The following is a 14,524-nucleotide window of genomic DNA, read 5'->3' as shown; positions in this document are numbered from 1 at the left end:
TTTCCAACTTTCTTTGTATCCTTTTGCAGTGCAAATTTCAAGGGTCGAAGCAGGGCCGCTGCCGCAGAGAGGCAGACCCAAATAAGGAAGGCTAGGGCGCGTGAGGCGCAGCAGCAGTAGCAGTAGAAGCAGAAGAAGGAGAAGAAAAAGGGGGTTTCTACCTCTGAGGCCCCCTGTGATACCCTACTTTTTAAACCTGGTCTAATTACACGGTTGACCCGTTTTAACCATGCAGGACCCAAATCGAAGAGGGTTAAGGCGGGTTCCTTATGGACCATGATGGCAAGGGTGACTTTGAACACAGGTTGGCCAGACAAGTCAGAGTTAGTGCCAGAGGAGACGAGTGTACCCAAGTTGTGCACATGCATGTATCATAAGGCCATGTACAGGTAATGCCAGTATGTAGCCGTATCCTAAAGTGTATACGTAGAATATACCTTGTGCCGAGAGTGAGATACGCGCCGAGAGTCGAATTCCACCAAAATCCCACTTGTTGGCAGATTTTCGGCTCTCAGGTGGGCGGTCACAGGTGGGCGCATCCGCCCACCTGAGTGACCCACCCATGTGGTTACTAGTTGTTTTTGGAAAGTATAAATAGCATTGTTTTGTGTTTTTCAGTATCTCATTTATTACATTTAGAAGTTGGTGAGAAGATTAAAGAGGAGAGAGAAAAGAAGGGAGAAAAGAGAACAGAGAAGAGGAAAAGGGAAGGAAGAGGAAGAAGAAATGGATTTAAGCGGCGCCAAGGTTTGATCTTTCCATTCCGATGCCAGAAGAGTGATCCCCAACACGAAGTCTACGATTAGAGGTGAGCAAAGGCTATGTTTCTTAAACTTTCACCAAACCCAAGTAAAACCCTTGATTTGGGCGGAGGTCTTGAGATCTTGTAAATCCCCCTTAGAATGATGAATCTAAGGTTTGATAGATGGTCTATGTGTTGATTTTGAAGGATTTGAAGAAGTGTTTACGAGGATGGAGAAGCATTGGTGATTTATTGAGCTAAGTAGTGAGTTGGGGTTTTGAAAGAGTTCTTGAGCAAAGAAGGTAAGATGGGTTTCCAATCCTTAAATCTAACTTAGATCTAAGTTAGAATCATCTTATGAGACCTTGAATGTGTGAAAAATGGATTTGGAAAAGCCCCATTTGATTCCCCAAAGCCTGGGAAAAGTTTCAAGAAAAATGGCATTCTTCCGCCCTCTCAGGTGGGCTGAGATTGGTGGGCCAAATGGCCCGCCTGAGGGCACCCGCCTGAGAGGGTAGGCCCTCGGGGCCGATCGGTGGGCCTACCTGCCCGCCGATCAAGACCGGTGGGTCAAGACCAGTGGGCCGACCTGCCCACCTGTGAAGACCGGTGGGCCGTGACAGGTGGGCTGTCCGACCCACCCGAGAGGCCCCCAACGTGATTTTTGTGTCCAAATGGACCCAAAATGGACGTGCGACCTTATTTTATGATTCTAAACATGATTTTATCATCAAATATTGTTGGTTTTGACCCCAAAGTATTGAAATGCTAACCCCATTCACCTATGATAGGTTCACCAAATTTACATTTCTCGCGCCGGATCTCACCTGTACCGGGCGTGAGTCTTTGTACACTACAGGTAAGTGGGGAGAGGATGTTTGGCCTTATTTTAAGGCTTTTTTGGTATTCATTTAAATTATATCTAGACTAGCCATGTCATCATGCAAATTATGTGTAGCTTAGCCATCCTCATATAATTATGACATATGTGTTGTGTTTTACTTTCTCAATGCTAAATGATGATGTGCTTATGTGATGAATGATGGGATCATTGTGCATGATGCATTATTAGACTAGATGTCGTAGTCGACTTGAAAACGAGTGCATTGGTGGCCCGTGGAATGGGACGCGGTGGCACTATGCAATCGTACTATGTCATATAGAAGCATGCGGCTTAGGATTGTCATCTTCCCGTGCTATGACCCTTCCCAACAGGGGTTGAGGTGTTGGGTTACCATTTTGGGGGAAGCAGTGGTCATGGTTATCGGGTCACTGTGGCGGTTAAACATACGCCCGGCTGGTCATTAGGACAGTCGGCAACCTCGATGGTATATTCAAGAGGGCCAATTGTACTTCTTTTAAATTGCTGGAGTCAGCACCTTTATTTTATGTCATTTACTTTTATGTTGAGAGTCGATAGTCGATATGCTTTACTTTTTCGAGTACTCACGGTGGGCCTTCTCCGACAGTCCTATGGGCGTATCGCGGGATGGAGTTCGTGGCTCGTACCCAGAGTATACGCGCATTGTGGTTATAGTAGCATTAAGTCAAAGATTTAATAATGTTGTTTAGGTGGATGTGATTAAAAATGAATTGCATAGCATATAGTGCATATGGTTGTGATTATTGTGTAGACTGTTGTGTGGTCCTTCTTTTCACTTACTGAGCTAGTGAGCTCATCCCACGTGTACACCTCTTTTAGATGATTTTGCAGGTCACTAGCCTAAAGATCAAGGGTCGGGCCCCATAGTTGAATTTCCCGAAGAGCATTGGTGGGTCCCAGAGGAATATGAGCACGGCACGGATTGCTCGTGCGTGGGCTGTGCTGCGGGACCGTAGTATTGATACCGTGTTGGGTTTTACTTTTTGATTCTTTTGGTAACCCCTTTTTGTGTACTTGATGCATGAATTGTTATTCTTTTATGTAAATATCATGCCTGCGAGCCCACATGTATTTATCTATATACTACAATTTGGGTATCAAGTATATTTGGGGTGTTTACAGGTAAATTAAGTCTTCCACTGAATTTTTGAACGTTATCTTAGATGTGTGCATGTTGTGGTTGGGTACTGTATTAGATGATCCTGGCAGGTTTAGGTTAACCGGAGTTAACCCGATCACCGATCCGGTTCTGTGTGAATAGGGCGTGACACCCCCCACCCAAGAAGAGAGCTAGGGTCGAAGGTCCTAGATCTGATGCAGCCCAGGCCCTTGTCGTTCCGGGCCATAATGCCTCGTCTGCCTGAGATGCTTCCCCGATGACTGACTTCCAAAGTTCGAGGGTCAACCAAGTCCGAGCCAAGGTTGGATTCGTCCCCCGATGGTCTGTCAAGGAGGACGACACTCTGTCTATCGGGCGCATAGCCTGGGAGTTGGTGCAGAAGGGCAACCTTCCCAGAGATGCTGCCGAGGCTTAACGCCAGGGGATTGCAGCCATAATCACTAGCACATGCATCTTTATGGCAGGAGTAAGCTTCGGCCTTCGGCCTCTTACTTACTATAATTGCATTGCACTAACCATTAGTGTTTTTCCCAGGCTTAGAACCAAGTGGGTCAGCTGGCGATCCGGGCCAGGGCACCTCGAAGCTTCTGAACGCGAGAAGTCTACCCTTGAGAATGAGCATTCCATCCTCCTCGAGAAGGGGGAGCACCTGGAGGCCGATCTCCTCCACACTCTCCAGGAATGCGATCATAATCTCGCAGAGTTGAAGGCACCGATAGCGACGGGGCTTCAGGAGGTCGAGGTCTGAAGGGTCAAAAGGTACAAGGCCTCTACGGACTTTTGGGAGGAAGTCAAGTGCACCATGGCTCTTGGGTTTATAATGGGTGCCACCAAGGTCTGAGACTGGGTCCTCAAACGTTACCCGGAGGTCTCTTTTGAGGACATCGACTCAGTTTTTAGGAGGAGGGTGTCGAGGCTACCCCAACCGCTATCGAGGTGGCTGACGCGAGGGCAATAGCAAGGAAGAAGAGGTTCAGCTGCAACGTGAGGTGCCTCTAACCCTGGGCCATGATGGTTCCGATCAAGAGGCTCTCCACCCTGTTGAGGATGAGGCTCTAAACCCGACGAATGCCCCCTGAGTCTGCCTCTTCCGTATTCCTTTTGTCCTTCGGGCCCAGCTTCGTATTTAGAGGCTTTTGGACCTCTTCGGCTTTTGTCCGTGGCCTTCGAGCCTTATCTAATGTAATTTCAGCCTCTGCGCTTTTTGATGTAATCTCAGCCTTTGGGCTTTTTGATGTAATCTCAACCTTCGAGCTTTTTTATGAATGAATGCATCTTTCCTTCGGGTGCTCCTACTCTTGGAAATGTATTTTTTTTTCTTTTTTCTTTTTTTTGAATTCGGCATCCATTAAGGGATCTTTAGCCGACAGGTGGGTGTGTGAAGGCCAAGAGCCCTTATGCCTATACTTTTTCCTGTGTAATATGTGCTTCAGCCGGTCTTAGATCTGAAAGATGGTCCTGTTGTGCTTTTGGTCTGATGGCAGGAGCCTTGGAGGGAGCCCTTACATAAGTAGGATTTCACCAAGTGTTGTGTTTCCCTTCAGCTCTAGCCGAGGGAGCTTTCCTTATGTGTGGAGATTGGGGGGTGCTGCTGACGACCTGTTCGACCTTGGACCAAACTCTCAGTCGAGGTAGGGACCTTTGGTTGTGCTCGCTCGGCTATAGCCTGAGCCCCCAACGGAGGTATGGACCTTCGATCGGGTACGCTTGGACTTGGTTTGAGCCCACACCTGAGGTATGGACCTTTGGTTGGGCCCACTCAGCCTTAGCCTTAACCCCCAACCGAGGTATGGACCTTTGGCTGGGTCTGCTCGGCCCTAGCCTGAACCCCCAACCGAGGTATGGACCTTCGATTGGGTCTGCTCGGCCTTAGCTTGAACACCTAACCGAGGTATGGTCCTATGGTTGTATCTGCTCAGCCTTAGCCTGAACCCCCAACCGAGGTATATTTTTTACTCAAACCGTTATCCAGAATCAATTGTTGTAAACCAGCTTATATATTTTTCATAATAAAAATCCTCTGAAATGCTGGGGGGTGGAAAAATACAAACTGAACTGCTTTAAGAAGCAACAAATATTAAAAAATGACTAAGTGCTTGTGCACGCTATTACTACTGATAAGATTTTCTTAGGTCTTCAAGTTCCATGATCGGGGTATACTTTCTCCCCCCGTAGTCTCCAGGTGATAGGATCCTGTCGTATTACCCTAGTGACTCTGCAAGGCCCTTCCCAATTTGGAGCTAACTTTCCTTGATGCTTCGGGTTTGATATTTCTGCCCTTCTTAGGATGAGATCACCCATTCTGAACTCGTTCCTTCGGACTTTAGAATTATAATGTCTCATAATTTTTTGCTGGTAGGCTACAATCCTTCCTTGCGAGGCTTCTCATACTTCATTCAGGAGGTCCAGATTAACTCGAAGCCCTTTATCATTTTCCTCTTCATCGTAGTACTGAACTCGATGAGTCATGGCTCCTACCTCCACTAGGAGCACAGCTTCAGTGCCATAAGTTAAATTGAAGGGTGTTTCTCCGGTGGTGGATCTTTTCATTGTACGGTAAGCTCAAAGGATGTTGTGTAGCTCTTCTGCCCATAACCTCTTGGCATCATCCAATATTTTCTTTATTCTTTGGAGTAGGGTATGATTGGTTACCTCCGTCAATCCTTTGGTCAATGGGTAATCGAAGGATTTTTTTTGTGGTAAATGCCGAGGGCTTCACAAAACAAGCCAAAGGTTAGGTTAGCGAATTGAGTTCCATTATCCGTAACTACCACCCGGGGGATCCTGAATCGATAGACCACTGCCCTCTCAAAGAAGTCCCTTATATTCTTTTTAGATATCGTAGTTAGTGCTTCGATTTCTGCCCACTTTGTGAAGTAGTCTACCATCACCACAACAAACTTTCTTTACCTCGTGGCTAGGGTGAACGGGCCCAAGATGTCCATTCCCCATATGGCAAATGGTATCGGGCTTGACAAGGAGGAAACCTCAGTGGCGTGCTGCCGAGGGAAGGGGATGAACATTTGACACTTAATGCACTTCTTGACGAACTCCTCCGTGTCATTCCTAATGGTCGGCCAGAATAGGCCCTGCCTCAGCACTTTGTGGGCCAAAGCCGGGGCTCCCAAATGTTGGCCACATATCCCTTCGTGTACTTCTCGGAGAGCATATTCGACATTGACAAGGTTCAAGCACTTGAGGTATGGTGTGGTGAACCCTATTTTGTACAACGTCTCATCCTTCAATAGGAACCATGCTGACCTCATTCGTATCTTCCTCGCCTTATCCCTATCCTTGGGGAGCATTCCTTCCTTCAAGTACTTGATTATGGCATCCATCTAGCTAGGGCCGTTCTCACCAACAGGTAACATCTCTTGGGCACTTTTGGTGCTTGGTCGAGGTAACACTTTAAAATATACTGATCGTCCGAGGTTCGTGAAATCAGAGGTGGCCAACTGCAACAATGCATCTGCACTAGCATTCTCTGCCTATGGAACCTGCCTTACCTTGAACTCCTTAAAGGCTGCCACTTTCTCTCACACCGTCTTCAATTATTTGGCCATCCTTTGTTCCTTTACGTCATAGTCTCCATTCACTTCGCACCACGAGCTGTGAGTCACTGTGCACCACCAACTCTTGTACCATTAAAGCCTATGCCAGATTAATTTTGGCTATCAGTGCTTCGTATTCAGCTTCATTATTGGAGGCACTAAAGTCGATCCACAGGGCACACTTGATCTTGAATCCTTCGGGGCTGATTAGTATGATCCCTACGCCACTTCCCATTCTGTTGGATGCACCATCCACATATAATGTCCAAGTCTTTTCTGCCCGAGCCTCGACAAACTCCTGGGGTTTATCTGGGAGCGTTGTCTCAGCTATGAAGTCTGCTAGGGCCTATGCTTTTATCACGATTCTCGGTTTATATTAGATGTTAAATTCTTCTAACTCTATGGCCCAGTTTACCAGTTGATCGGACATATTTGGCTTTTGCAGTATCTTCTTTAGGGGTTGGTCCATGAGCACATATACCGTGTGTGATTTAAAATAGGGCCTCAGTTCTCTTGCCGTTATCACATGGGCATATGCCACCTTCTCCATCTTTTATGTATCTTGTTTCTGCATCTAAAAGGGTTCGGTTAACATCGTATATTGGCTATTGTTGTCTTCCTTCTCCTTTATCAGTACCGTGCTTACTACCACTGTTGATATAGGTAGGTATAATTGTAAGGTATCCCCAGTGTTTAGCTTCGTCAGTAGCGGGAGCATCGCTAAGTACTCCTTTAACTATTCGAAGGACTTCTCACATTCCTCTGTCCACTCGAACTTTTTGGATCCCTTCAAGGTTTTGAAGAAAGGAAGGCACTTGTCAGCTGACTAAGACATGAACCGTCCTAGGGCAACGACTCTACCTGTCAGCTCCTGGACTTGCTTCATATTCTGCGGTGACCTCATAATTCGAATGGCCTGTATTTTCATCGTGTTGGCCTTGATCCCTCTTTCCGAGATAATGAAGCCAAGGAACTTCCCCGATGCTACTCCAAATGCACACTTTTTTGGGTTTAGCTTTATACGGTATTGCCTCAGTACTCGGAATGCTTGCTCTAAGTCTTCGATATGGTGTCATCTCCCTAAAGATCTTGTTCACTAACCTTTGGTAAGTGGCTCCTGTATTTTTTTAGCCCGAAGGGCATCACTTCATAGTAATACAGTCCCCCTTCGGTTATGAAGGATGTCTTCAAGACATCGGCCTCGTACATCTTGATCTGATTGTACCCTGAGTACGCATCCATAAGCTCAGCGCCTCATGTCCTGAAGTGGCATCGATGAGAAGGTCTATCTTCGGTAGGGGTAGTTGTCCTTTGGGCAGGCCTTATTTAAATCCATGAAGTCGATGCAGAACCTCCACTTCTCGTTTGTAACTTCTCTACCTCTTCATCTATCTTCTGCTACCTCTCAGAGGTGAAGGTCCTCTTCTTCTGCTGTATCAGCTTCTTAGTCAATTCGACACTCTGATGATGTTCTATTACTTCATGGGCTATTCTAGGCATGTCCGAGGCTAACCATGCGAAACGTCCAAATTATCTTGGAGGAATGAGAAAACCTTTTCTCTCTGTTGTCTTGGCATTAAGGCCCCAACTTGGAATTGGCGAGTATTATCTCCTTCTTCGACGTCAACTTGTATCAGCTCTTTAACGGTTCTCCCCTTGCTAACTGGTATCATTGCGCAGATCTTCTCTCGGGAGCGCCTTGCCTGCCTTTTCTTTTCCCCCACAGGGTGGTGGCGTAGCACTTTCGGGATGCCTCTTGATCACTCCGACATTTACCAACCTTGTTTTTGGTTGGGAACTTCATCTTGAGGTGTGGTGTGGAGACGACGACCTTTAGCAGGTTTAAGCCAACTCTTCCTAATATGGCGTTGCACCGAAGTGATGTCCACTACCAAGAAGTTGATCATGACTGTTACTTGGCGATCTTTGGTGCCTGCCCTAACTGGCAGCTTGATCGATCCCTTTACCTTGATCGGGGCACCTGAGAACCCTTGCAATGGGTGTTCAACCTTATTCAAATTTTCTCTGTCTAGGCCCATCCTTTGGAAACTTCAAGGAACAGGATATCAACTGAGCTGCCGTTAGCGATCAAGATCCTTTTCACTCTGTAATCAGCTAGGGTCATGGTGATTACCAGGGCATCGTCATGTGGCATCTGCACCTCTTCCAAATTATCATCCAAGAAGGAGATAACCATCCCTATCTTTTCCTTCTTGTTTGACCATTCGGCCACATGCACGCTTCTTGCATAGGCCTTTGCTTTCCTGGTAGAGATAGAACTTTCTCCAATGGCTAAGCCTCCACTGATAGTTGCTATAACACTGGTTGGGCTTTTATTGTCATCTTGGGGCCGATGGTTAGCTTCTTCGGGTGTTCGGTCCCTTGGTCATTCCTGATTGCCTTTGCGGGCTGGCCCCTTTCTTTCACAATGGCCACTGTCATCTCTTTGGCAGTTGTCCCTACGGTTATTGCCGTCTTGGGCATCTTCCTTTTCACGGTCTACGAATCGGCCTAGATATCCTCTTTGGATTATTCCTTTTATTTCTCCCTTTAGGTGCCAACAATCTTCGATATCGTGGTCGTGGTCCCTGTGAAAGTGGCAATATTCATTTTTGTTGCACCTCTCGGGATGTTGTCCCATCTTCCCTGGCCATTTCATGGCTTTGGCATCCGGGGAGTCTTTTATCTGCATTAGCACGTCCGTCCATCTCCGGTTTAGGGGTACATACCTTTCAAACTTCTTCGGTGGACTGGGTGCCTGATCATGTTTGGACTTTCGTCTCTTGCTTTCGAAAGGCTTATCATCACCTCTTAAGGTCCTTTTCCTCCTTGCCTTCCCTTCAGCTTCTTCGTCAGCCTGAAGGGTTTCCTCTATCTGAATGTACTTATCGCACCGAGCCCTCAACTCAGTTAGGTCCCTTGGTGTGTGTGCTTTGCCAGAGACCTTTTTAGTTATTTATCTTTGACACCTCCCAACAAGGCCATAAACTTTTCCTTTGGATCCAAACCTCTGATCGTGATCTTCTCCTACTGGAAGTGCTTTATATAATTTCGCAGTGACTCCCTTTCATACTATTTGACATTTTTCAGGTTCAATACGATCTTTTAAAGGGGTTGACTGCTGGAGAATCCCTTCATGAAGAAGTAACTCAAATCACTGAAACTATGAATTGATTTCATTGGTAGGCGGTTGGACCATAGCCTTGCCGCTCCTTTGAACGTCAAAGGCAATACGCGACACATGATGTTTTTTGACACCTGGTGGATCTACATCGTGACCTTGAAGCCTTCCAGATGATCGACGGGGTCCCCAGACCCATCATACGTGTCATACTTGGGTAGACGAAACCCAATTGGGAGCGAATCCCTCATAACCTCATCAGCTAGAGCCGTCATTAGTGACGTCCGGCTCACAAGTGCCTGTCTAGTTTTCTGCTACCTTTCAGATTTCATCCTTCAAGTCTAGGATCATCTGCTTCAACCCTAGGTCTTCGTGTCTCTAACCATCTCCTTGTCATGGTTCTTCATGTCTAGCCCCTATGGCATGCTGTGTCCTTTCTTTGGGTGCGGGGCTTTCCCTTGCTGTTCAATTTCAAGGATTCTGGTCAGATCTTATCAGCCCTGAGCTACTTCGGTCCTCATCCTGAACCCACTCTGGATGGACATGGGAGCCTCACACTGCTCCATTGATCTTCTAAGAGACAACCTTGGAAACCTCCTTCATCGTCTCGGCCATTCGATCATACTTATCTTGAAGGGCATCGAACTGCTCCTTAGTCACATATTCTTGCTCCCTAGGAGGAGGTAGAGGATTACTGTCTCTACGTATCGAATGTTCGACCGAGCTATGGTCCCTAGGGAACCTTCCTGATCATTGTTTCCTTGTTCTTCACTGATGTCCGCCGAGGGGGGAGAGATTCTGAAGGTTTCCCCTCATTCAAATTTATGCTCGGTGCTACTCTTGTGTTCTTACGATTGTAGGTTTTGTCCATAATTACTCTTTCGTTCCCATAGATGGCGCCAATTTGTTACTGCCGAGAATCTGTATGGGGCTGAGTGCTGATCCTGCATAAGCACAGAAGACAAAGGCTCGGAGGTGGCTTCGGAATCAGTCCTCCGATGCCCAAGTTAGAGACTCGCAGAACAGTATTTTTCATAAGAGTAATGGTGTGAGAGTATTGACTTACCCGTTCTGTCTTTTAGGGTTCCTTCTTATAGGATTACCCTTTTTTGAGTCCTATTGGAATACGTCTTCCTACCTTTGTGGGGGATATTTCCTCTCTGGGTATCTCCCCCTCCTCACGTCGTTAGAGTTGTCGCAGCCTCTATTAGTTGAGGGGAACTCCAGTCTCCTTCTCCCACTGATCTCCGGAGTCATGGTCATAGGGGGTATCCCTCGGTTGGGCACCATGTGTCCCTGTTGTTTTATGGTTGTCTTTGTTGGAAACTCAGCCACATGGTAGTGATGACATGGCCATTTTGGGTGACATGTATGAAAATGACGATATAGTAGTGTCCAGTGTTACAGATGAGATAACAGAGTCGCTTGGTATGCATGGAATAGTTTGATACTTCCTTAGTATGTGGTGCGGGTTTTTGGGTCAAAATTGATAAATTTTTGACAGTAAAAATGACATTTTTGGATGATCATTTCTTCATGAAAAATATAGATTGTAATTTATCTAGTCTAGTGCTTTTGATTTTGTTGCATTCTGATACCGTATGAAGAAGTTATGACATTTGTGGCAGTCGATGGCAGTTTTGGTATTGAAGATGAATTTTTTAAAGAAAGTGTTCTCCATGTAACAATACGAAAAAAATCCAATCTTTCCAACGGTTCTAATTTCATCGAGTTCCGATTCCGTATGAGAAAGATGTCTCATTGGAAAGGTTTAGGGGCATTTTGGTCTTTTTATATGGTTGAGTCAGATGATTGAGTCTTCTGAAAAGTCGTAGAGCATTCAATTATGGTTCCAACACACTTCATTTTATCTCGATCGGATATCGTATGAAAAAGTTATAAGTGTTTCCGTAAAGCCGGTTCAAAAATCCAAATTGAATATTCATCAGTATGCTCTCGGTGTTGGGTGAATTTTTCAGAATTTATTTTTAAAATTTGAAGGGCTTTTATGTGATTTTGAGATTTTGAAGGTCTTAGTTGATAAGGGGTGTTTAGCACTGGTAATATGAAGGCAGGGGCTTATGTGTATATAAGAGAATCAAAGGGATCCTTAATACACGGCTCAGATTGAGCCACGTTGGTCAAATTCAGATCTGACGGTTCGTGCAAGAGCTTGCGTTGAAGATGCTTACCCGAGGCTTGTCATTGGTGGAATGTATTAGATATGATGGTGTGGCACTTCATCATATTGAGTCTTGACTGTGTGTAGCGCATGTGCGTAGAATCTATAAAGAGATTCTCTATATCTTGATCTGAGTCAATCATATCAGATTGGTTCCGATCTAATGGTCAAGATCGATGAAGCTTTATTAAAGTTAGCTGACAACGTACCGTGAAACTTGCTACACTAACCAATCGGTGATCAACAACGCGTTTGACAATGTCAGCGCGTACGTCATGATGACGTCATAGAGATTCAAAACCTATGGTTTAGATCTATTGTCCGTTGGTTTAATCGGACGGGTCAGATTAAGAGATACCTTTTGATGAGATCTATGGCCAGATCTGCGCCTCTGTTGCACGTGCCGCCAGTGTAGCCTACGCCACCACTACGAAGATTCTATTTCAGGCTATCTCATTGCTTCAACTTCAAATAGTCATATCTCCCTCATTTTAACTCGGATTTGGGTAAATCAAGTTACTACTTCTTCGTTTTTTCAAGCCCTACACTATAGAAGTAAGAAAAATAAATTTTGAGTGAAAGAAGGCTATGGTTTTGGTAAGACCTCTTTGTTGGTCCTTGAATGAACATGAATACTTGATGATAAATGTTCTTAGGCCATTAAAGGAGGTAAAAGAGGTGGTTGAGGTGTGTTAATGATACATTAACTTAAAGCCAAGAAGGAAGAGAAGAAAGCAAGGATGTGTTTGCTTTGAAGAGCAAGAAGCGAAGGAGAGAGAAGGTGTAAACACCAAACTTGTCAGTACAAGTTTTCTATCATCCTAGGCAATCGGTTGTGAGATTCTCTAACCTTTGATTTACATTATATGCATGTATGTATATTAAGGTTAGTTGTAGATGAATGTTTACATGCTAGGTTAGTTGTGGATGAATTGTAAGCATGTTAGTTAGTTGTGGATGTATATGCTAAAAAGAGCTTGACTGTAGGGCATTGATATAAGCTCAAATTTACTGTATTCTTTATTGAGTGCTTAGTGGGTGGTAAGCATAGGGAGTGGGTGCTCCCGTGTAGTAGGTGCTACACATTGTACAAGCACTACGAGTGCCATCTCAGCTTCGACTTCAAAAAATTGGGTGTGGGTGCTCCTGACTGTGGGTGTAGTCAAAAGTAGTGTATTGAGTATGTACCAAGCCTTTACAGGCACTACTCCGGGGATGTAGATAAATTACCAAATCTCGTAAAAACCCTGTGTTGTGGGTGCTTATTGTTTGTATTTTATATTGAAGTGCGTGGAATGTGGAATGGGTGTGCACACTTGGAAGTGTTTATGAGAGGCTGAGTGTGCATACGACTGTGTGCAAACAGGGATAGGTATATCAGGTTTTTCTTGTACAGGCATCAGACAAATTTTTGGAGATCGAAATTGGACTCACTAATTCACCCCCCTCTTAGTGACTGTCGAGTTACAACAGTCCCTCCCTTGAAAGCCATGTGTTCTTACCTCATTGTGTGCCTAATTTGGACGTATCACAAACTATATTTCCATTTATTTCCATCCAACTTCTTTTCATAGAATTTAGGACGAGAGGGTAATCCTAGGGCTTGGAGGACCTAAACAAATGTCCCTATGTCACCCAGTGTTAAAATCACTCTCTCATCGGTGAGCTCTACAGGAATCCTATCCCTCTGGTTTTGGATCAATTTTGATTGATTCTTATCCTTAGATGATAATTCCTACTCTTCAAACCATGGTTGTACGAGAAACCAGTTTGGCACACCTAATAAGGTGTGTTGAAGTCAAAACTTCACAAACCAGGAATGAGTTTCATGATCGTTCTGATATAAGAATATCATGTCTCATGCTTTAACATAATCAACATAATCATATGACCTGAGTTTAAGGCCGGTAACATCATGGAATTCGCGTTTGAATGAGGGTGAAGATCCCCATTCATGATTTCAAATGATATTAATTATATTGAGCTTAGAATAAGCCCGAACATGTGCAGATCTATAATTGTGCTGAATTTGAGCACTTTGAGTTTCCTCAAGGATTCTTTCATAGAAAAAACAGGTTTTATCACCAGTGGATGGATGAAGGTGATCACAGAGGTAAATGGTAGCTATTTCAGAAGGAGTGTGGCGAAGATGGATGGATTCGATGGGAATAACTGGGATAAAATTAGTTGCTATGAAAGGGGAGTTATTGACAGCCTGAAGGTTTGAGGCAGGTGATGGAGACTGAGAGGAGATAAGAGCGGGATGTTCTTGAAGTTGCCTGGATGATGTTGAGGCAACAACTTTATTGGGAGTGACAGGGATAATGGCTTTCTGTTTTGGAGCCCTGCAAAAATTCTCGAGTTAAGAAATCAGGTAAATTGTTAGTACTACCTTTAATAAATTCAATATTAAAATAAAAAATAGAGAGTAGGAACTACCATCGAGCGAAGATTTGTTTTGAGGTAGAATTTTTGACATCTTTCTCAAGGACATCCTTAGCTGCTTTACGGTCAACTCGTACTAAAAAATGTTGATTAAGAAGATCACTTTCAAATTTGGTTATGCATAAAACAAGTGAAAGAATCTCATTTTTTATTGTTAAATATTTTTGTTGAGTGGGATTCCAAGTACCAGAAGTGAAATGTACTAATACTTCGTTTGGAAGATTAGGACATCTTTGCTTCAAGATACCACCGTATCCGAATTCGAATGCATCGGTCTCGACAATTTTAAAAAAATCAAGTCATGTTAAGCTTAAGCACGGGATTGATTTAGCTTTAAGCTTGATTTTTTAGACAGAGTTAGTATGTACAATTGTCCATGGTTCAGGCTGTTGTTTAAGCCGATTAAACAAAGGTTTAGCGTCCTTTGCTAAATCCTTATAGAAATCAGCAATATAATTTAGGCTACCAAGAAACCTTTGG

This window comes from Macadamia integrifolia, chromosome 2, assembly GCF_013358625.1.
Source record: "Macadamia integrifolia cultivar HAES 741 chromosome 2, SCU_Mint_v3, whole genome shotgun sequence".
Taxonomy (NCBI): domain Eukaryota; kingdom Viridiplantae; phylum Streptophyta; class Magnoliopsida; order Proteales; family Proteaceae; genus Macadamia; species Macadamia integrifolia.
This window is presented reverse-complemented; position numbering follows the sequence as displayed.